General features: G+C 44.2%; 1 pseudogene; it reads right to left on the bottom strand.

Moving 5' to 3' along the window:
• Positions 1-991: 991 nt before the first annotated feature.
• On the bottom strand, positions 992-21,029 carry LOC129852828 (serine/threonine-protein kinase ULK1-like; annotated as a pseudogene).
• Positions 21,030-24,300: the final 3,271 nt, after the last annotated feature.

Here is a 24,300-nt window from a genome sequence, read left to right as displayed (position 1 = left end):
CAAGAATGTAAACCAACCCCTCAATATACAATAGAGTAGAGATGATTTCTAGTACCTCTATGGGCGCATTGCCCTTAACTACAAATAGCTTATTCTAAGGAACTTGAAATAACCTAGCTATAGCCAATTGATTCTCTCATGCTACTTTATTATATTAATTGTTTATATATTTTTTCACATTTAACATTTCTTTGCACTATAAAGATGCATCAAACTCAATATATACAGTCATGAACTAGGACCATTCAAAATATTGTAGTAGGTTTAACTTCCATCTCCACCTACCAATGCCTCACATCAAAACATGCCTCCTCTGTACTGTAGATCTGGATTTGGGCAAATGTTCTGCTGAGCAGCTGGCAAGTGTAGAGTACAACAGAAACATCATATGAAACTGATTGTGGTAGCTTGGTTTTGGTGAACAAGAACAACATACAGGTCAAAAGAATTACTCAATATATTTACAAAGACATTTAAAAGGTGCCTCATTTTTATTTCAGAAAGCTGATACCATTGTCTTTCAGAAATAGGTACATTCAAATGTATAGCCACAGGCAGTAATATAAAAACTAAAGTTTAAAGCCAACCACAAAAAAAGCCCAGAATTGCACAAAATCGTACTAAAAATACAATAATAATTACTCTATCCAGTGATGCCTGATAAATCCAGGAGATAACAGTAGCATACTACTGGCCTGGCAGAACATACTGTAGCATGACACACAACCACAACACACAATGCTCTCAGAGTGGAGTCAGACAGAACCACCCACAATCCTCTTCTTCTCCCTTGTGGTACTAAACATGTTTGGTGCTAGTCTGTGGGTTGAGAGAAGCTATATCAGTGGTCTTGTCACTGAGCATGTTCCATTCAAAGTGCTTTTGTGTATCAACAGCGAGGAGCTCCATTTTCACAGAGGACAGAGGGACACCACTAACCAAGCTCAGAAGCTTCAGCTAATATTGTAGCTATAGTCCAAAAACCTCAAGCTCAATCACACTGTGCAGTCTGCCGAGCAGAGAGGATGCGTCTCTCAGTACACTGTTTGCCTGAGACCAACACAATGGGAGAAACACAGAGCAAGAGACATTAATACTTAATATCTTCAAAGAAATGTGTGTGCACGTGTGTGCGTGCGTGTTTATCTATAAGCTACTTAAATTGACTTATGTTGTTGATGTCTGCCTGCTCTGTGATGGTAAGGAACTCTCCATGAGCAGCAGGGCCTTGTGGTATTTCTGGATGGGCACCTGGCCAAGGTGGAACATCTCATCTAACGCTGCTGACTGCACCTGGACACCAGAAACACAAACACTCAGCTATTAACATTGCTCTTACAATATTATAACCCCATCAGAAATACTGCTGTTAAAGTAGTACAGTAAACTTATATTTATTATCCATCGTATATCCTACCCTATGTCCAATGATTCTACTATATAAAACTGAAGACCACTATAGAAAGACTGAGAGCACATAAAGGACAAGGCAGGGACTTATTGTACTGTCCAGTGAAAGAGGAGGCATTACCATTGTCACGGTGTGACTGTAGATTAGTTTCACTACAGTGGTGTAAAGTAATTAAGTAAAAAATCTTTAAAGTACTACCTAAGTAATTTTTTTGGTTATCTGTACTTTACTATTTTTTTTTGTTGACAACTTTTACTTTTACTTCACTACATTTCTAAAGGAAATATTGTACTTTTAACTCCATATATTTTCCCTGACAACCAAAAGTCCTCGTTACATTTTGATAGTCAAATTCACAGACTTATCAAGAGAACGCGTGGTCATCCCTACTGCCTCTGGCTTGGCGGACTCACTAAGCACAAACGTATCTTTTGTAAATAATCGCTGAGTGTTGGAGTGTTTCCCTGGCTATCCGTAAATTTAAAAAAAATTACAAATGTTTTGCTTAATAAAAGGAATTGTAAGTGTTTTATACTTTTACTTTTGATACTTAAGTATATTTAAAACCAAATACTTTTAGACTTTTACTCAAGTAGTATTTTACTGGCTGACTTTCACTTGAGTAACTTTCTATTAAGGCATCTATACTTTACGCAAGTACGACAATTGGGTACTTTTTCCACCACTGTTTCTCTGCAGTGATGTTGTTGTGGTCGTCCATCAGTCTCTGCTTGTTGAGGAGGAAGCTCTGCAGGCGGGCGTTGAGGGACCGACAGGACGTCACACTGCTCTTATACATTTCTTTCAGCTTCTACACCACTACATAAAGGAAAAATTACTTTCATTCAATACACTTTTTAAAGCATATATAACATGATCATTAACAGGACTATTTGTTTTTCACGTATCAGTTAGTAGAGGAACATGTGGTCCCATGTCTCACCCTGCTTGACTGTAGATGAGGGAAAGAGACTGCCTTCTCTGATGTGCTCCATAGCAGTGTGTAATGCAGACTAAAACAATTCTGCAGCCTTCATGTACAGTACCAACTGCTCTGTATAGCTGTGATACACACATCGAAAATACCAATGTTAATAAACAAAAAAATAGCTTGAAGTACTAAAAATACACCATTACGCTGTGATTTTTAAATATAGGTTCCAAGTGATGTATAAGTTAACAGGCTTAAGCAGCAACTTCAAGATTAGGGAATCAATAACAGAGATGCATCCCCTCACCTCCACTCCTGGCTTAGAAGACTGATCTGATCAGCCACCAGGCTTTGCTGCAATAAGGACACATCAGGAGTGTCTTCACTGGCCTCACTCTCAAGTCCAGTGTCTTTAGAACTGGCGATTGTCATTTTGATTTATTTTACCTTTATTTAACTAGGCAAGTCAGTTAAGAGAAAATTCTTCTTTACAATGACGGCCTAGGAACAGTGGGCAAAACGACAGATTTTTACCTTATCAGCTCGGGGATTCGATCTAGCAACCTTTCGGTTACTGGCCCAATGCTCTAACCACTAGGCTACATGCCGTGCCAAATGTGATGAATACGATGGGAGACAGAGAGCTGGTTTCAAGCGCAGAGCGCAGCAGGTGTTTATTTGTAAAGGACCACAGGAGGTGGCAGGTAGCTGGGTCAAGGGGCAGGCAGAAGGTCATACACAGGGGGTCCACAAATGCAGCAGTACAGGCAGGGAAAAGGCTAGTAACGTAGTCCGGGAGATCAGGCAATAGGTTGATGACAGGAAATCTGAGAGCCAAAAGTACAGGCAGGGAACATGCAAAAAGGCATTGTTAGTGAGGATGGCCAAAACTATGATACACAGGAGGACTAATCCGAGAACAACAGCTCTCCGAATAGAAATGTATATCAAAACAAACAATACCTCACAATGATGGGGTGCAAAGAACTGAACTAAATAGTGTGCGTAAATGACATACAGGTGTGTGAACAGGTGATCAGAATTCAGGTGATTGGGATCTGGAGAGTGAGCTGCATTCAGGGGATCTATGTGTTTGAGAGTGTGAGCTGGAAACTGGGCTGGAAAGTGAGCTGCGTTCAGGGGATCTACATGTTTGAGAGTGGGAGTTGGAAGCAGACGTTACAGCTATCTCCATGACACAGTGGACAAAGGCCAGAGTGAAGCGCAGGTTCCTCAGGCCATCTGCATGCCACTGCTGTGATGGAGAGACAAAGGTTAGCAGAAAGGATAGTATTGTGGCAACAGTTTAGTTTCTGGCAATGTGCGAACTGTGTATGTGTCCAAAATCTATTACCAATAACTCAATGAGGAATACATTGATGTACAAAGACCTAATATAATATGAAGGAGTGTTAATGTGCTTACCCCCATCAGTATCTCCTCTGGGAGCTCTGGTGGATCAAAAGCGACGTCCCTGTCTGAGCTAGCTGCCATGGGGTTGGTTAAGTGCTGGTAGATAGGTACATCTTTATGGGTTCCTCTGCTGAATGACCAGGCTGGGCTGATATAGCGGGGCGATCTCACTGCTAGGCCATGGACGTTGATCACGAATCTCCAATACAAATGTATGGTTATACACCCACTGACTTACAGTCAGGAACTTTTTCAAAACATTGACTTTTCTTGTCAAGCGTCAACCAGGTTATAGATAACACTTGTCAAGATATATTAAGACCTTAACCAATCCATGAAAAAAGTTGGCAGTAGCACAATTACATAATGTCAAACCCCATGACCAATAACAGGCTTAACTTCTTATGGCTGCAGGGGCAGTATTGAGTAGCTTGGATGAAAGGTGCAAGGAGGTGCGCAGAGTAAATGGCCTGCTCCTCAGTCATAGTTGCTAATATATGCATATTATTAGTATTGGATAGAAAACACTCTGAAGTTTCTAAAACTGTTTGAATTATGTCTGTGAGTATAACAGAACTCATATGGCAGGCAAAAACCTGATAAAAAATCCAAACAGGAAGTGGGAAATATGAGGCTGGTCGATTTTCAACCAAGATCCCATTGAAATCACAGCAAGATATGGATGAGTTTGCACTTCCTACGGCTTCCACTAGATGTCAACAGTCTGTAATACTTGTCTGATGCCTCTACTATGAAGGGGTGCCGAATGAGAGGGGAAGTAGTCAGGTCTGCCATGACCTGACCATTCTTTGACCATGCGCGTTCACATGAGAGGGAGCTCTGTTCCATCGCTCATCTGAAGTCAATGTAATTCTCCGGTTGGAATGTTGTTGTTAAAAACATTCTAAAGATTGATTCAATACATTGTTTGTCACGTTTCTACTGACTGTTATGGAACTTTTGGACATTTCGTCTGGTTTTAGTGAACGCGCTTCCCTGGCGTTGGATTTGTTTACCAAACACGCTACAAAAGTAGCTATTTGGACATAAATGATGGACATTACCGAAAAAAGCCGAACATTTCTTGTGGAAGTGGGAGTCCTGGGAGTGCATTCCGACAAAGATCAGCAAAGGTAAGTGAAGATTTATAATGCTTTTTATGAGTTTTGTTGACTGCACAATTTGGCGGGTAACTGGATGGCTTGCTTTTGTGGATGAACGCTGTTCTCAGATTATTGAATATTGTGTTTTGCCGTAAAACTTTTTGAAATCTGACACAGCGGTTGCATTAAGAACAAGTGTATCTTTAATTCTATGTAAAACATGTATCTTTCATCAAAGTTTATGATGAGTATTTCTGTTATTTGACGTGGCTCTCAATTTCTCCGAATATTTTGGAGGCATTTCTGAACATGGCGCCAATGTAAACGGAGGTTTTTGGATATAAATATGAACATGAAGTCCTATGACTGTCATCTGATGAAGATCATCAAAGGTTGGTGTTTAATTTGATCTCTATCTGTGCTTTTTGTGACTCCTCTCTTTGGCTGGAAAAATGGCAGAATTTTTCTGTGAGTTGGTGGTGACCTAACATAATCGTTTGTGGTGCTTTCGCTGAAAAGCCTATTTGAAATCGGACACTTTGCTGGGATTAACAACAAGATTACCTTTAAAATGGTATAAAATACATGTATGTTTGAGGAATTTTAATTATGAGATTTCTGTTGTTTGAATTTGGCGCCCTGCACTTTCACTGACTGTTGTCATATCGATCCGGTTACCGGGATTGCAGCCATATAAACAATTAGAAACAAACAATACATTTTTCCAAAGCTCAAAATCCAATCCTCTTGGCTTGCTCATAGCGCCCTGGTACCTGTGGTGTCCATGGGCCTCTCAGCGTTACTTCCTCCATCAAGCAGATTAACTCCAAAAGCAGCCTTCAGCAGCATGTCAGACAGACGGCCTGTACGCAAAGACCTGGAGATAGGACACACACACTTACACCCTCCCTCAGAGGAGCTCAGCGGACACATTCAATTGTTACATCAGTCATAGATAGAGCCTACTATAACATTTAGGGATATCAGATGACCAATATCTGTAGAGCTGGTTCCCACCTTTTGAAGGGGCCCTTCCTCTTCCCTGTGGCCCTGCTGATGTGGCTCAGGTCTGATACTGTCTGTATGTGTGTGGGCATGGTGGATAAGTCCTCAAAGCTGGTGGGCTGGGGGAATTCATGTGGAGGGGTGGCCTAAGTAGGAACCAGAAAGATAACATGATAATTCTGTATTACAGAGTCACTACTTCATGAGCTGGCAGAAGAGACCACTAAATGTGACATTGTTTTACGGCTGACCTGTGGGCTCTGTTGTCCTGTATGGATGCTGAAAGGACCAGTCTGCTCTAGGATAGTGCCCACTGGGAGAAGATAAGTAAATAAGAACATGTTATGGTGCGAGGCAAAAGAATGTTGCAATGTCAGTATTGTAATAATGCAGTAATGGAGGTCTGAGGGGATTCCTACTGTACCTTGTGGAGAGGGCTGGTAGGGCCCCTTCAGCTGACAGCCTGCGATGGCTGAGCGCTGCCCCCCCTGTGCCTGATTGGAGAGGAGGGGAAGCTCTAGTCTTCCTACTCCCTGGGGAACCCCTACTACTACTATCAACACAGCACAGGCTGGCCCTGAAACAGATGAACAACATCAATGTCCAGAATACATACACCCCCACAGTAGAAGTGACCCACTAAGGGAGAGAAAAAGAAAGAGACAGAGAGAGAGGGAGAGAAATGTAGATGGACAGAGAAAAGACACAGAGAAGTGATGGAGAGAGATGTACCTGATTGAGCCATGCAGGCCAGCAGGGTGTATTTTCTGCTCCATGTGCTGGTAGTTGTGGATCTGTGTTGGGACAGGAATGGGCACAGACTGGCTGTAGTTACTCCCACTGAACTATGCAGGCCTGCTGCACAGACAGAGAGGAAAGGGTACACCTCAGTGATTCTGTTAGGGTTTGAGGGGGAAACAAGCACAGCAAATGTCTTTAAGAACACAACTTGTTGCGTCATAAATTGTTATTTATTTTAGATCAGGACTGGTCCCTCTTCCTTTTTCCCATGATGTTTGTAGTATGACAATCATGAGAGGATGTTGTCATTTGATACCCCTCAGTAACACAGAGTGGGTGTTCTATACTAAAGGCTGGTCAGATTAAAGGAGGGTGAGCTGGACAAATGCTGTGAAACTTCTAATAGCCCAGGTTTACTCCCCCTCAGACAGCCCTGCTCTTACCTAAAAGGATTAAGGGGGCAGAGGGGTGGAGAGGAGGGTAGTGTCCTGCCTGGAATCCCAAGACCCCCAGGAGCCAGCAAAGAGCTCCTGTATCATCAAGACAAAGGAACAGGACAGAGTCAGTGAATCTTACCCTCCATCTGTCTACCTGATATCATAAGGGCTTCTCATAACTATCTCCATTGTACAGGTTTCTACAGTAGGACTATACATTTCCTTGTATTAAATACAACAGAGTCATACAGTACATGCCCAAAAGTATGTTGACACCTGCTTGTCAAAATCTAATTCCAAAATCATGGGCATTAATATGGAGTCGGTCCCCCCTTTACTGCTAAAACAGTCTCCACTCTTCTGGGAAGGCATTCCACTAGATGCTGGAACTAGAGGTCGACCGATTAATCGGAATGGACGATTAATTAGGGACGATTTCAAGTTTTCATAACAATCGGTAATCTGCATTTTTGGACACCGATCATGGCCGATTACATTGCACTCCACGAGGAGACTGTGTGGCAGGCTGACTACCTGTTATGGGAGTGCGGCAAGGAGGCAAGGTAAGATGCTAGCTAGCATTAAACGTATCTTATAAAAAACAATCAATCTTAACATAATCACTAGTTAACTACACATGGTTGATGATATTACTAGTTTATCTAGCTTGTCCTGCGTTGCATAGAATCGATGGTGTGCCTATTAATTTATCATTGAATCAGCGCCTACTTCGCCAAATGGTTATTTAACAAGTGCATTCGCGAAAAAAGCACTGTCGTTGCACCAATGTGTACCTAACCATAAACATCAATGCCTTTCTTAAAATCAATAGACAAGTATATATTTTTAAACCTGCATATTTAGTTCATATTGCCTGCTAACATGAATTTCTTTTAACTAGGGAAATTGTGTTACTTCTCTTGCGTTCTGTGCAAGAGAGTCAGGCTATATGCAGCAGTTTGGGCCGCCTGGGTCGTTGCGAACTGTGTGAAGACCAACTTCGCCAAACGTGGGATGATTTAACAAAAGCACATTTGTGAAAAAAGCACAATCGTTGCACGAATGTACCTAACCATAAACATAAATGCCTTTCTTAAAATCAATAGACAGAGGTATATTTTTTTAAACCTGCATATTTAGTTAAAAGAAATCCAGGTTAGCAGGCAATATTAATAAACTAGGGAAATTGTGTCACTTCTCTTGCTTTCATTGCATGCAGAGTCAGGGTATATGCAACAGTTTGGGCCTCCTGGCTCGTTGCGAACTAATTTGCCAGAATTTTACGTAATTATGACATAACATTGAAGGCTGTGCAATGTAACAGGAATATTTAGACTTATGGATGCCACCCGTTAGATAAAATACGTAAGGGTTTCGTATTTCACAGAAAGAATAAACGTTTGGTTTTCGAAATTATAGTTTCCGGATTCGACCATATTAATGACATAAGGCTTGTATTTCTGTGTGTTATTATGTTACAGTTAAGTCTATGATTTGATATTTGATAGAGCAGTCTGACTGAGCGGTGGTAGGCAGCAGCAGGCTCGTAAGCATTCATTCAAACAGCACTTTCGTGCATTTGCCAGCAGCTCTTCCCTGTGCTTCAAGCATTGAGCTGTTTATGACTTCAAGCCAATCAACTCCCGAGATCAGGCTGGTGTAACCGATGTGAAATGGCTAGCTAGTTAGCGGGGTGCGCGCTAATAGCGTTTCAATCGGTGACGTCACTCGCTCTGAGACTTGAAATAGTTGTTCCCCTTGCTCTGCAAGGGCCGCGGCTTTTGTGGAGCGATGGGTAACGATGCTTCAAGGGTGGCTGTTGTCGATGTGTTCCTGGTTCGAGCCCAGGTAGGGGCGAGGAGGGGGACGGAAGCTATACTGTTACACTGGCAATACTAAAGTGCCTATAAGAACATCCAATAGTCAAAGGTATATGAAATACAAATGGTATAGAGAGAAATAGTTCTATCATAACTACAACCTAAAACTTCTTACCTGGGAGTATTGAAGATTCAAGTTAAAAGAAACCACCAGCTTTCAGATGTTCTCATGTTCTGAGCAAGGAACTTAAACGTTAGCTTTTTTACATGGCACATATTGCACTTTTACTTTCTTCTCCAACACTTTGTTTTTGCATTATTTAAACCAAATTGAACATGTTTCATTATTTATTTGAGGCTAAATTGATTTTATTGATGTATTATATTAAGTTAAAATAAAAGTGTTAATTCAGTATTGTTGTAATTGTCATTACTACAAAAAAATAAAAAATAAAAAAATTGGCCAATGTAATCGGCATCGACTTTTTTTGGTCCTCCAATAATCGGTATCGGTATCGGCGTTGAAAAATCATAATCAGCCGACCTCTAGTTGGAACATTGATGCGGGGATTTGCTTCCATTCAGCCACAAGAGCATTAGTGAGGTCGGGCATTCCAATTCATCCCAAAGGTGTTCGATGGGGTTGAGGTCAGGGCCCTGTGCAGGCAGGTCAAGTTCTTCCACACCGATCTCGACAGACCATTTCTGTATGGATCTCGCTTTTTGCATGGGGGCATTGTCATGCTGAAACAGGAAAGGGCCTTCCCAAACTGTTGCCACAAAGCTGGAAGCACAGAATTGTCTACAATGTCAATGTACGCTGTAGCATTAAGACTTCCCTTCACTGGAACTAAGAGGCCTAACCCGAACAATGAAAAACAGCTACAGACCATTATTCCTCCTCCACCAAACTTTACAGTTGGCACTATGCATTGGGGCAGGTAGCGTTCTCCTGGCATCCACCAAACCCAGATTCGTCCGTCGGTCTGCCAGTTGGTGAAGAGTGATTCATCACTCCAGAGAACACGCTTCCACTGCTCCAGAGTCCAATGGTGGTAAGCTTTATACCACTCCAGCCGACACTTGGCATTGTGTATGGTGATCCTAGGCTTGTGTGCGGCTTCTCGGCCATAACTATTACTATCAAACTCATATCAAGAACACAGTGCTGGTAATGTAAGTCATCTAATGAGAGATAGGGTGAGATAGGGTGTTTACTGGGGAATTGGTCAGGCATAATGACAAAGTTGTCCGTCTCGCAGGATGTGTTCCTGCAGTTGTGGAGGGCTGTGTCCCCGGAAGGGGAGGGCTGAGCCTTGGCCTGGAGTCTCTGCAGCTCTGCATCAGAATGCTGAAGTGGAAAAGAGTGGAAAATATCTAATATTAGACCCTAAGTGACTGGTTTTGGTGGCGGATCATTTCCCCTTCATATTGTAAAGCATTGGGCTGAACACTTGGAAAAGTGCTATATAAATCCTTTTCATCATCGTTATCATTCCCCAGAGAGGAGGGGGGACTCACTTGAGGGGAGCAGGCCAGGTGGAAGGTGGAGGAGCTGCGAGAGGAGCTGGCAGACCCAGAGCTGGTGTAGGAAGGCATGGGCACCAGAGAGGCTGGAATGATGAAGGACACAGTCAGTGTGGTGCTAATCCCAACTACATACTGGGGGTCATGAAATGGTGTTGGTACTCTGTTTAAGTACTAGATAACTTGAGGTGCACATTATAACTCATTCATAATTCACACCTGCCTAAAACGCAGCTCTAATCCAACGATTAATTTGCCTGTATGGCCTATAGGTATACTCACATTTCTTTGTGGATAAAGTTGAAAAAACTCATCTGTGTGGGTAGATGATCACAAATAAATGGAAATAAGACTTTGACAATGAGTGCACTGACTTCATTTCCATTCCAGTGAAAAATAGGTAATGTCCGACTTCAGATAGCAGTGTAAATATAACTGAGTGAGAGAGTAAGTAAGGCTAAGCAAAGTCCATGTGTTCCTTCTGGTTCCTTTGTAGCAGGCCCAGGAGCAGGTGTCTGAGGGGGACTGACGTCTTCCGTGGGATGCTGGAAAAGACACAGGGTTAAGTATATCCCTTTGGTAAAAGGTCACTTTGAAAAAACTGAACCAGCTCTGTGTTCAACAAGGATACAGAATAGTGTCACTCATTGGGTTGTTGTGTGTTTGTATGTATTGACTGTTGAGACAATGATGTTTGTGAGTGAGTTTATATTTACTAAGCAATATCTTGGGTTGTTATGACACCCTGAACTGTAATGTGGTTGTGTTTTACTAGCATTAAGAGCATTAAGACACTGTAAGTTATGATACTGTATGAGTGTGGCCCTGTGCGTCTGTATATATTAGATATAATAGATTAGGTCTAATAGCCTCATCGCAGACCATGGCAGAAATCAGCTAAAGAAGGGTAGGAACTCGAAACCCGGTGTAAATCAGTGAAGCCTCGCAACACGTCAAAACAATCAAATTCCTTGGGTGGAGCTCCTAAGATGCTCACCAGATTAGTTCCGTAGTGCTTGAGGACTAAAAATGTCAACAAAGCAAGCACTGGTGACAAAACATTGTAGAACTTTTGTAGCACGCTGATTTTCACAGCATTTCTTTGTTATTTTGAGATGATTTAAAGCTGCAGCAATAGGGGAGGAATGGTCTACAATGCTGGCCATATCAATATTTACAATTTTGACGTTTCTGAAGTGATATTTGGCTGTAAAGGCTAGCATGAGGGACAAGAAGTAGCAATGTTTGTTTTCAGAAAAGTCAGCTAACCTTGTAAGCTACCAATGACTAACTAACTAGCTACATACCATCTAGTTACATTTCTCTCACGATCATAAAGCCAATAACATTTTAATAAAAACAGCATATTATTGACCTAAAAGGTTAGCTGTGTTAGCCCAGTCCCTATCACAGCGACTGGGATACATAGACTAACCATGTACTGTCTATCTATGGGAACAACGGCAAACAATTTTGCAAGCAACATTGCCAAAATGAATAAAATAAAATAAAAATAACCTCATAAAATGTTATCTGTAATAATCATCTCCAGTAGCGTAATTGCCATCTCTTTATTTTCATACTGTACCTAAATTACAAGGGTTGGATTTGCACTAAACAATTTTTTATGTCAGCACTTAAAAGGCATGACAGATGCCCATAAGTCCAGTAATGCCATCATACTGTAGGCCTATGGCTGCATTGGTTATGCTTGTCATATGATAAGCTGCAAAGTGGATTCACATAGCTGATATACTGAGAGAGAGTGACAATAAAATAAAACTGATTGGAGGTCTTACAACTACTGTCAAAAAAAATAAAATGTTAGAGCACAGGTGTCAAACTCATTCCACGGGGGGCCGAGTGTCTGCGGGTTTTCGCTCCTCCCTTATACTTGATTGATGAATTAACATCACTAATTAGTTACGAACTCCCCACACCTGGTTGTCTAGGGCTTTATTGAAAGGAAAAAACAAAAACCTGCAGACACTAGGCCCTCCGTGGAATGAGTTTGACACCCCTGTGTTAGAGAATACAAAACAAAGACCCAGACACATTACAGACAGAACCCCTTCCCCTCTTTATTGCAGGATTGTGAAATAAACTCAGCAAAAAAAGAAACGTCCTCTCACTGTCAACTGCGTTTATTTTCAGCAAACTTAGCATGTGTAAATATTTGTATGAACATAACAAGATTCAACAACTGAGACATAAACTGAACAAGTTCCACAGACATGTGACTAACAGAAATGGAATAATGTGTCCCTGAACAAAGGGGGGGGGAGGTCAAAATCAAAAGTAACAGTCAGTATCTGGTGTGGCCACCAGCTGCATTAAGTATTGCAGTGCATCTCCTCCTCATGGACTGCACCAGATTTGCCAGTTCTTGCTGTGAGATGTTACCCCACTCTTCCACCAAGGCACCTGCAAGTTCCCAGACAGTTCTGTGGGGAATGGCACAAGCCCTCACCCTCCGATCCAACAGGTCCCAGATGTGCTCAATGGGATTGAGATCCAGGCTCTTCGCTGGCCATGGCAGAACACTGATATTCCTGTCTTGCAGGAAATCCCGCAAAGAACGAGCAGTGTGGCTGGTGGCATTGTCATGCTGGAGGGTCATGTCAGGATGAGCCTGCAGGAAGGGAACCACATGAGGGAGGAGGATGTCTTCCCTGTAACGCACAGCGTTGAGATTGCCTGCCATGACAACAAGTTCAGTCCGATGATGCTGTGACACACCGCCCCAGACCATGACGAACCCTCAACCTCCAAATCGATCCCGCTCCAGAGTACAGGCCTCGGTGTAATTCTCATTCCTTCGACGATAAACGCGAATCCGACCATCACCCCTGGTGAAACAAAACCGCAACTCATCAGAGTAGAGCACTTTTTGCCATTCCTGTCTGGTCCAGCGATGGTGGGTTTGTTCCCATAGGCGACGTTGTTGCCGGTGAGGACTTGCCTTACAACAGGTCTACAAGTCCTCAGTCCAACCTCTTTCAGCTTATTGCGGACAGTCTTTTTAATTTTTTTAATTTTTATTTTCTCCCCTTTTCTCCCCAATTTTTGTGGTATCCAATCGCTAGTAATTACTATCTTGTCTCATCGCTACAACTCCCGTACGGGCTCGGGAGAGACGAAGGTCGAAAGCCATGCATCCGCCGAAGCACAACCCAACCAAGCCGCACTGCTTCTTTAACACAGCGCGCCTCCAACCCGGAAGCCAGCCGCACCAATGTGTCGGAGGAAACACCGTGCACCTGGCCCCCTTGGTTAGCGCGCACTGCGCCCAGCCCGCCACAGGAGTCGCTGGAGCGCGATGAGACAAGGATATCCCTACCGGCCAAACCCTCCCTAACCCGGACGGCGCTAGCCCAATTGTGCGTCGCCCCACGGACCTCCCGGTCGCGGCCGGCTGCAACAGAGCCTGGGCGCGAACCCAGAGACTCTGGTGGCGCAGCTAGCACTGCGATGCAGTGCCCTAGACCACTGCGCCACCCGGGAGGCCCTATTGCGGACAGTCTGAGCACTGATGGAGGGATTGTGCGTTCCTGGTGTAACTCGGGCAGTTGTTGTTGCCATCCTGTACCTGTCCCACAGGTGTGATGTTGGGATGTAACGATCCTGTAGAGGTGTTACACGTGGTCTGCCACTGCGAGGATGATCAGCTGTCCGTCCTGTCTCCCTGTAGCGCTGTCTTAGGCGTCTCACAGTACGGACATTGCATGCCTAAGGCACGTTCACGCAGATGAGCAGGGATCCTGGGCATCTTTCTTTTGGTGTTTTTCAGAGTCAGTAGAAAGGCCTCTTTAGTGTCCTGGGTTTTCATAACTGTGACCTTAATTGCCTACCGTCTGTAAGCTAGTAGTTGTCTTTGCTGTCCTTGTATCTAGGACAATTGTTTAGTTAGACTAATTATCTGGCCAGTTACCGAGGTTACCTAGCCAGCTATCGAGGCTACCTGGCCAGCTACACTTCAAACAAAGTCAACAACGCAGCCACTGCTAGCCAGCCTACTTCAGCAGTACTGTATCATTTTAATCATTTTAGTCAATAAGATTTTTCCAACGTAAGCTTAACTTTCTGAACATTCGAGACGTGTAGTCCACTTGTCATTCCAATCTCCTTTGCATTAGCGTAGCCTCTTCTTTAGCCTGTCAACTATGTGTCTGTCTATCCCTGTTCTCTCCTCTCTGCACAGACCATACAAACGCTTCACACCGCGTGGCCGCGGCCACCCTAACCTGGTGGTCCCAGCCCGCACGACCCACGTGGAGTTCCAGGTCTCCGGTAGCCTCTGGAACTGCCAATCTGCGGCCAACAAGGCAGAGTTCATCTCAGCCTATGCTTCCCTCCAGTCCCTCGACTTCTTGGCACTGACGGAAACATGGCTCACCACAGATAACACTGCTACTCCTACTGCTCTCTCTTCGTCTGCCCACGTGTTCTCGCACACCCCGAGAGAATCTGGTCAGCGGGGTGGTGGCACCGGGATCCTCATCTCTCCCAAGTGGTCATTCTCTCTTTCTCCCCTTACCCATCTGTCTATCGCCTCCTTTGAATTCCATGCTGTCACAGTTACCAGCCCTTTCAAGCTTAACATCCTTATCATTTATCGCCCTCCAGGTTCCCTCGGAGAGTTCATCAATGAGCTTGATGCCTTGATAAGCTCCTTTCCTGAAGACGGCTCACTTCTCACAGTTCTGGGTGACTTTAACCTCCCAACGTCTACCTTTGACTCATTCCTCTCTGCCTCCTTCTTTCCACTCCTCTCCTCTTTTGACCTCACCCTCTCACCTTCCCCCCCTACTCACAAGGCAGGCAATACGCTTGACCTCATCTTTACTAGATGCTGTTCTTCCACTAACCTCATTGCAACTCCCCTCCAAGTCTCCGACCACTACCTTGTATCCTTTTCCCTCTCGCTCTCATCCAACACTTCCCACACTGCCCCTACTCGGATGGTATCGCGCCGTCCCAACCTTCGCTCTCTCTCCCCCGCTACTCTCTCCTCTTCCATCCTATCATCTCTTCCCTCTGCTCAAACCTTCTCCAACCTATCTCCTGATTCTGCCTCCTCAACCCTCCTCTCCTCCCTTTCTGCATCCTTTGACTCTCTATGTCCCCTATCCTCCAGGCCGGCTCGGTCCTCCCCTCCCGCTCCGTGGCTCGACGACTCATTGCGAGCTCACAGAACAGGGCTCCGGGCAGCCGAGCGGAAATGGAGGAAAACTCGCCTCCCTGCGGACCTGGCATCCTTTCACTCCCTCCTCTCTACATTTTCCTCTTCTGTCTCTGCTGCTAAAGCCACTTTCTACCACTCTAAATTCCAAGCATCTGCCTCTAACCCTAGGAAGCTCTTTGCCACCTTCTCCTCCCTCCTGAATCCTCCTCCCCCTCCCCCCCTCCTCCCTCTCTGCAGACGACTTCGTCAACCATTTCGAAAAGAAGGTCGACGACATCCGATCCTCGTTTGCTAAGTCAAACGACACCGCTGGTTCTGCTCACACTGCCCTACCCTGTGCTCTGACCTCTTTCTCCCCTCTCTCTCCAGATGAAATCTCGCGTCTTGTGACGGCCGGCCGGCCGCCCAACAACCTGCCCGCTTGACCCTATCCCCTCCTCTCTTCTCCAGACCATTTCCGGAGACCTTCTCCCTTACCTCACCTCGCTCATCAACTCTTTCTTGACCGCTGGCTATGTCCCTTCCGTCTTCAAGAGAGCGAGAGTTGCACCCCTTCTGAAAAAACCTACACTCGATCCCTCCGATGTCAACAACTACAGACCAGTATCCCTTCTTTCTTTTCTCTCCAAAACTCTTGAACGTGCCGTCCTTGGCCAGCTCTCCTGCTATCTCTCTCAGAATGACCTTCTTGATCCAAATCAGTCAGGTTTCAAGACTAGTCATTCAACTGAGACTGCTCTTCTCTGTATCACGGAGGCGCTCCGCACTGCTAAAGCTAACTCTCTCTCCTCTGTTCTCATCCTTCTAGACCTATCGGCTGCCTTCGATACTGTGAACCATCAGATCCTCCTCTCCACCCTCTCCGAGTTGGGCATCTCCGGCGCGTCCCACGCTTGGATTGCGTCCTACCTGACAGGTCGCTCCTACCAGGTGGCGTGACGAGAATCTGTCTCCTCACCACGCGCTCTCACCACTGGTGTCCCCCAGGGCTCTGTTCTAGGCCCTCTCCTATTCTCGCTATACACCAAGTCACTTGGCTCTGTCATAACCTCACATGGTCTCTCCTATCATTGCTATGCAGACGACACACAATTAATCTTCTCCTTTCCCCCTTCTGATGACCAGGTGGCGAATCGCATCTCTGCATGTCTGGCAGACATATCAGTGTGGATGACGGATCACCACCTCAAGCTGAACCTCGGCAAGACGGAGCTGCTCTTCCTCCCGGGGAAGGACTGCCCGTTCCATGATCTCGCCATCACGGTTGACAACTCCATTGTGTCCTCCTCCCAGAGCGCTAAGAACCTTGGCGTGATCCTGGACAACACCCTGTCGTTCTCAACTAACATCAAGGCGGTGGCCCGTTCCTGTAGGTTCATGCTCTACAACATCCGCAGAGTACGACCCTGCCTCACACAGGAAGCGGCGCAGGTCCTAATCCAGGCACTTGTCATCTCCCGTCTGGATTACTGCGACTCGCTGTTGGCTGGGCTCCCTGCCTGTGCCATTAAACCCCTACAACTCATCCAGAACGCCGCAGCCCGTCTGGTGTTAAACCTTCCCAAGTTCTCTCACGTCACCCCGCTCCTCCGCTCTCTCCACTGGCTTCCAGTTGAAGCTCGCATCCGCTACAAGACCATGGTGCTTGCCTACGGAGCTGTGAGGGGAACGGCACCTCAGTACCTTCAGGCTCTGATCAGGCCCTACACCCAAACAAGGGCACTGCGTTCATCCACCTCTGGCCTGCTCGCCTCCCTACCATTGAGGAAGTACAGTTCCCGCTCAGCCCAGTCAAAACTGTTCGCTGCTCTGGCACCCCAGTGGTGGAACAAACTCCCTCACGACGCCAGGACAGCGGAGTCAATCACCACCTTCCGGAGACACCTGAAACCCCACCTCTTTAAGGAATACCTAGGATAGGATAAAGCAATCCTTCAGACACCCCCCCCCTTAAAAGATTTAGATGCACTATTGTAAAGTGGCTGTTCCACTGGATGTCATAAGGTGAATGCACCAATTTGTAAGTCGCTCTGGATAAGAGCGTCTGCTAAATGACTTAAATGTAAAAAATGTAAATGTAAGCTGTTAGTGTCTTAACGACCGTTCCACAGGTGCATGTTCATTAATTGTTTATGGTTCATTGAACAAGCATGGGAAACAATGTTTAAACCCTTTACAATGAAGATCTGTGAATATTATTTGGATTTATACTAATTATCTTTGAAAGACAGTTTCTTTTTTTTTGCTGAGTTTATGATTAATAAACATTGACAGTAGTTCATTAAACACTTAACTTTAAAGAATGAACAATGAATCACTTCAAAATGTACAAATGAGCTATCTTGTGTGTAAAGATTAGACATCTTAGTCTAAAACAGTGTTTCCTAACCCTGGTCCTCCAGTACCCCAACAGTACACATTTTAATTGTAGCTCTGGACAAACACACCTGACTCAGGGTTACAATAAAAATGTGTACTGTTGGGGGTACTGGAGGACCAGGGTGGGGAAACACTGGTCTAAACAACAATAGATCATTGAGTAGTAACAAGTAGGATATTTGTAAGGGCTTTCGTCGGTGGAAGAAGGAGAGGACCAAAGCGCAGCGTGATTAGTGTTCATCTTAATTTAATGATAATAAAAAACTGAACACTACAGTTCTATCTGGTGCAGACACAAAGACTGAAGACAACCACCCACAAAACCCAACACAAAACAGGCTACCTAAATATGGTTCCCAATCAGAGACAACACAAAACACCTGCCTCTGATTGAGAACCATATCAGGCCAAACACAGAAATAGGAAAAACATAGAAATACAAAACTAGACTGCCCACCCCAACTCACGCCCTGACCATACTAAATAAAGACACAACAAAGGAAATAAAGGTCAGAACGTGACATTACCCCCCCCCCCCCCCCCCCCCCCCATCATGACTGAGGGGTAGCTCATGACTGAGGGGTAGCTCATGACTGAGGGGTAGCTCATGACTGAGGGGTAGCTCATGACTGAAGGGCAGCTCCGGACTGAAGGGCAGCTCCGGACTGAAGGGCAGCTCAGGACTGAGGGAAGCTCATGACTGAAGGGCAGCTCCGGACTGAAGGGCAGCTCCGGACTGAAGGGCAGCTCCGGACTGAAGGGCAGCTCATGACTGAAGGGCAGCTCATGACTGAGGGGCAGCTCAGGCAGCTCCTGACTGGCGGGCGGCTCAGGCAGCTCCTGACTGGCGGGCGGCTCTGGCAGTTCCTGACTGGCGGGCGGCTCTGGCTGCTCCTGACCAGCGGGCGGCTCTGGCAGCTCCTGACTGGCGGGCGGCTCTGGCACCTCCTGATATATTTTTTGTATTTTTGTTGTGGTCTAGTACTGTCTTTTTGCTAGCTAAGGCCATCTACTTTAACTGCAGACTGCTCATAATTTGACATATCAACCAGGATCCAGGGGCATGGCAATTTGTGACTTGTTTTGGTATTCAGTGGCTGTATTGGAGGGGGAGTGGTTTCACCACTCAACAAGTTGTACAGGAAGGTGTGCTCTCCATCTCTGCTAGGAAATTGGCAATTAGTGTTAGTTCTTCAGTCTCCCCTGGTTTCTCAGCGGCCGCTGTAAGAGGCGGTTTTGTCGCAAAAATCAAGACTGTCTCTGAAACCAAGATGGTTCTGCCGATTTGTTCGAGGAAGGAAAGAAAGGAAGGCTCCACACCGCTCTCTCACTTTGAGTTTCTTACATATTTTATAAAATTTTATTTACTTACTTGAATAGGTTTTTCCAACTGCCTCAGTTTTTTGGGTCCTTACAAAAAACAAAATAATGGGCAATCTTCACAATATTTTTGGTGGCAGCCAGCAGCCATGTGGACAAATTGTCACCAGAGCAGTTTAGAACGTGTTGTGACGTTTGACTTTGCCAGCGTAATCCACTTTCAATTTCAATAAATATAAATTGCAGACTGTCGCCCACACTTGATGACTTGAAAACTAGCACTTGAAGCTAGCATATGCAACAACTACCCTGACAGAAAACAGTGACGCGCATAACACATAGCACCCCTTCTACTCTTGAAATGTCACATCGAATCAAAATCTTGCCACTGGGAGCCAGCAGACCATTCAAACTGTTTTTGCAATACACAATTCTCCAGACATCCAAGGGAGGCATGACAATGATGTGATTTTGGAGGTATGGCAACGCGCTTGACAGGAATGGTAGAATGGAGAGTGGGGGGAGTAAATAGGGGTCCAGAAAGTTCTCAGCTTGGCAATGGCAGTCAAACAGACACCTGTTAGCTGTGTGTGTGTTCCTGCAGACCTGGCACCAATATAAAGTGACTAAGGGGGCAGTTGAAACTGGCAAGGGGGCAACATTTTTTGGGGTTCTTGCATTGGAAATATATTGAATTCTGCTTATATAAGGCTAAAACACATGAAACCTAACATTTAAATGCCAAGACCCCGGGATCATTGAGTGCTTTAAGTGACAACACCATTTTGGTAACGATTAGATAGGCTATTTGAAATAGGTGAATTAGCCTATGTGAATGCAGCCGTACACATAGCTGTCTTACCAAAATCATGCAAACTAAATGCTAAAAGTAGTAGCCTAGTTAGAAAACAAACACAACTGCGAATGCAAACGAATGAATGCCAACAGAGCAAAACAGCGGTACCAAGTAGTAGTCCTAGTAAACAAAATATCAGATCGATAAAGGCATGACACAATCTATATTTAGGCTAGTTACAGTAACAGTAAACAAACACAGAAAACAAAAGGCGAATGGAGAGCCAATTAACCAAAATAGCCTACAGCCTACTACAGTGAGATGCAGACTTCTGTCTTGCCAAATATATAAGCCTATAGGCCAGCTTCAAACATGGAAAATCAGGCCGCTCATGAGTTCAAGCAACACATTGTAATATGGCACAATACACTTCTGTGGATCAAATTAAACCCGCGTAATCAATTAAGCAATGCCAGCCTATCATAAACACGTTTCCAATACGTACAGTTCAATTTACAATCACGAAAACCAATAAGCTACCAAGAACCATAATAGAATGTATCTATTTCCGATATGGGCTACCGATATGCAGCATACCCAGGGGCTTCATTTGGGTTCTTGCATTGGAATTATATTGAATTCTGCTAATAGGACGCTATACCACAATAAGCATAAGTTCCATGATGTGACTAGACCCAGCCTCAGCTACATCCGCCATCCATAGCATGACTAGACCCAGCCTCAGCTAAACCACCATCCATAGCATGACTAGGCCCAGGTTCTTCTGCCTGCGTCTCATGGCTCCCTGCACCTTGACCTCAATTTCCCCCACTGTCGCTTGTACTCTCACCTTGTCTACGGTCTTTATGTGGGCACGTAAAGCTCTTATGCCCCAAATGTCCACACTCAAAACACCGTAGACTATCTGTGCTGGCAAACCCAGCGTAGAGCCCCTCCCCATGCATTACTTTAAAACGCACATTGGGGTGGAAATTCTACCTTTAACTAATAATGAGGAGAGTCAAAGTCAATAATCAATCATTGTATTATTTTGATTAAAAACGTCTGGTCGCACCACCCACGCAGGTGAAATGGAGTGAGAGCCTCCTGTACAATGCCTTATATAGTCATGCTACCCCATGCAAGCATCTGTAAAACACGTGACCTTATATGTGTGTGTGTGTGTGCGTGTGTGAGGGGAGACAACTGAGTGAAAAGGTTACCTCAGTCTGTCGCAACTGAGTGAGCACAATAGGGGCCAGAATGACAGGAAGTCACTCTAGACATACTTCCTCTAACAATAGCTCAACGGTTCCCCCAAGTTGCCTTGGGGTGCATTTGACTGTCGGCCCAGATGATGTATGGTCGTACAGGTCTCACACACACACACACACACACACACACACACACACACACACACACACACACACACACACACACACACACACACACACACACACACACACACACACACACACACACACACACACACACACACACACACACACACACACACACACACACACACACACAAAACATGTATCTTTCACCCAGAAACAGGCTCCAAACAGAACAATAGCTTTATCGTTGGTTTGCAGGATACAACCTTTACTCTGTCTCCAGTTAACTTAAGAGGAACCAGTCCGTTTCTGTCAAGTATTGGCTGAGTGCCCAGACATCATGGGGTCATTCTATAAACACAGAACACTTAGAACAGGCCTCTATTAATGCGCACACACGCTTTTCTATCTTATATGAGTTAGTTTCTTTAACAAACTCAAGCCCAATGCCTAGGCTTAAAGACGGATATTTTAGTACAAAAGCATTAGTAAGGTTTAACAGAAAATGCCCTCACAATATTGAACTGTTGTTCATTGTTGTTCAGAAACAAGAACATTTGCCTCCGGAACGAAACAACATGCTTCACGGCATCTGCCTGAAAACCACTAGCAAATTCACCAAACCAACTCAGTTCTTTCTGGATTTGATCATCCATAATAAACGGTGGCAAATTTGCAACTACCACTCTAGTCGAAAGACTCGAAAGGGGAGAAATCGGCACCAACACATTCCTTACAAATATTCCGCTAGCAATCAGCCTACCCACCAAAGTCACTCTTTTCATGAACACAACCACAGCTTTATTCATTCTAGATGCTTCATCAGGATTCTGGCAAGTGAAGCTAGATGATGCAAGCACAGATAGGACACATGGAAGTTAATTTCCTTAGGCATTAAAACTTCTTTGTGACAGGGGGCAGCATTTTCACTTTTGGATGAATAGCGTGCCCAGAGTGAAGTGCCTCCTACTCTGTCCCAGATGCTAATATATGCATATTATTATTACTAATGGATAGAAACACTCTGAAGTTTGTAAAACTGTTTGAATGATGTCTGTGAGTATAACATAACTCATATGGCAGGCAAAAACCTAGGAGAAAATCCAAACAGGAAGTGAGAATTCTGAGGCTGGTCGATGTTCAGCTCATCGGCTATTCAAATCCCTGTAAGATATGGATATGTTTGTTTTCCACTAGATGTCAACAGTCTGTAGAACATTGAATGAAGCCTCTACTGTGATGTGGGACCGGATGGGAGGTGTTTCAGTCAGTGGTCTGGCAGAGTGCCAGTTCTTGGTCATGCGCATTCCAAATGATATCGTCTTGCGTTCCATTATTTCTGTAGACACAAAGAAATTCTCCGGTTGGAACGTTATTGAATATTTATGATAACAACATCCTGTACTTAGTTTGACAAGTTTATTCGACCTGTAATATAACTTTTTTAAGTTTTCATCCAACGTTCGCCTGCATCTGCGCGACGTTTGGACATGTGTACTAAACATGCTAGCAAAAGTAGCTACTTGGACATAAGTAATGGACATTATCGAACAAAACAACGATTTATTGTGGAACTAGGATTCCTGGGAGTGCGTTCTGATGAAGATCATCAAAGGTAAGGGAATATTTATGATGTAATTTCGTATTTCTGTTGACTCCAACATGGCGGAGAAATGTTGTTACATCTGAGCGCCGTCTCAGATTATTGCAGTCTCAGATTATTGCATGGTGTGCTTTTTCCGTAAAGTTTTTAAAATATCTGACACAGCGGTTGCATTAAGAACAAGTGTATCTTTAATTCTATGTAAAACGTGTATCTTTCATCAAAGTTTATGATGAGTATTTCTGTTATTTGACGTGGTTCTCTGCAATTTCTCTGGATATTTTGGAGGCATTTCTGAACATGGCACCAATGTAAACCGAGATTTGTGGATATAGATATGCACATTATCGAACAAAACATACATGTATTGTGTAACATGATGTCCTATGAGTGTCATCTGATGAAGATCATCAAAGGTTAGTGATTCATTTTATCTCTATTTCTGCTTTTTGTGACTCCTATCTTTGGCTGGGAAAATGGCTGTGTTTTTCTGTGGCTATGTACTGACCTAACATAATCGTTTGGTGTGCTTTCGCCGAAAAGCCTATTTAAAATCAGACATGTTGGCTGGATTCACAACATGTGTAGCTTTAATTTGGTATCTTTCATGTGTGATTTAATGAAAGTTAGATTTTTATAGTATTTTATTTGAATTTGGCACGCTGCATTTTCTCTGGCTTTTGGCCAAGTGAGACAGTAGCATCCTGCCTAAACTCAGATTTTTGGATATAAATATGAACTTTACCGAACAAAACATACATGTATTGTGTAACATGATGTCCTATGAGTGTCATCTGATGAAGATCATCAAAGGTTAGTGATTAATTTTAACTATATTTCCACTTTTTGTTACTCCTCTCTTTAATAATAGTGTTGAACATGATTTTTGAATGACTACTACTACACTGCTCAAAAAAATAAAGGGAACACTTAAACAACACAATGTAACTCCAAGTCAATCACACTTCTGTGAAATCAAACTGTCCACTTAGGAAGCAACACTGATTGACAATAAATTTCACATGCTGTTGTGCAAATGGAATAGACAAAAGGTGGAAATTATAGGCAATTAGCAAGACACCCCCAAAAAAGGAATGGTTCTGCAGGTGGTGACCACAGACCACTTCTCAGTTCCTATGCTTCCTGGCTGATGTTTTGGTCACTTTTGAATGCTGGCGGTGCTTTCACTCTAGTGGTAGCATGAGACGGAGTCTACAACCCACACAAGTTGCTCAGGTAGTGCAGTTCATCCAGGATGGCACATCAATGCGAGCTGTGGCAAAAAGGTT

Source organism: Salvelinus fontinalis, chromosome 4 (assembly GCF_029448725.1).
Source record: "Salvelinus fontinalis isolate EN_2023a chromosome 4, ASM2944872v1, whole genome shotgun sequence".
Classification (NCBI taxonomy): domain Eukaryota; kingdom Metazoa; phylum Chordata; class Actinopteri; order Salmoniformes; family Salmonidae; genus Salvelinus; species Salvelinus fontinalis.
The sequence above is the reverse complement of the archived record's forward strand: the minus strand, read 5'-3'. Positions and strand labels throughout refer to the sequence as shown.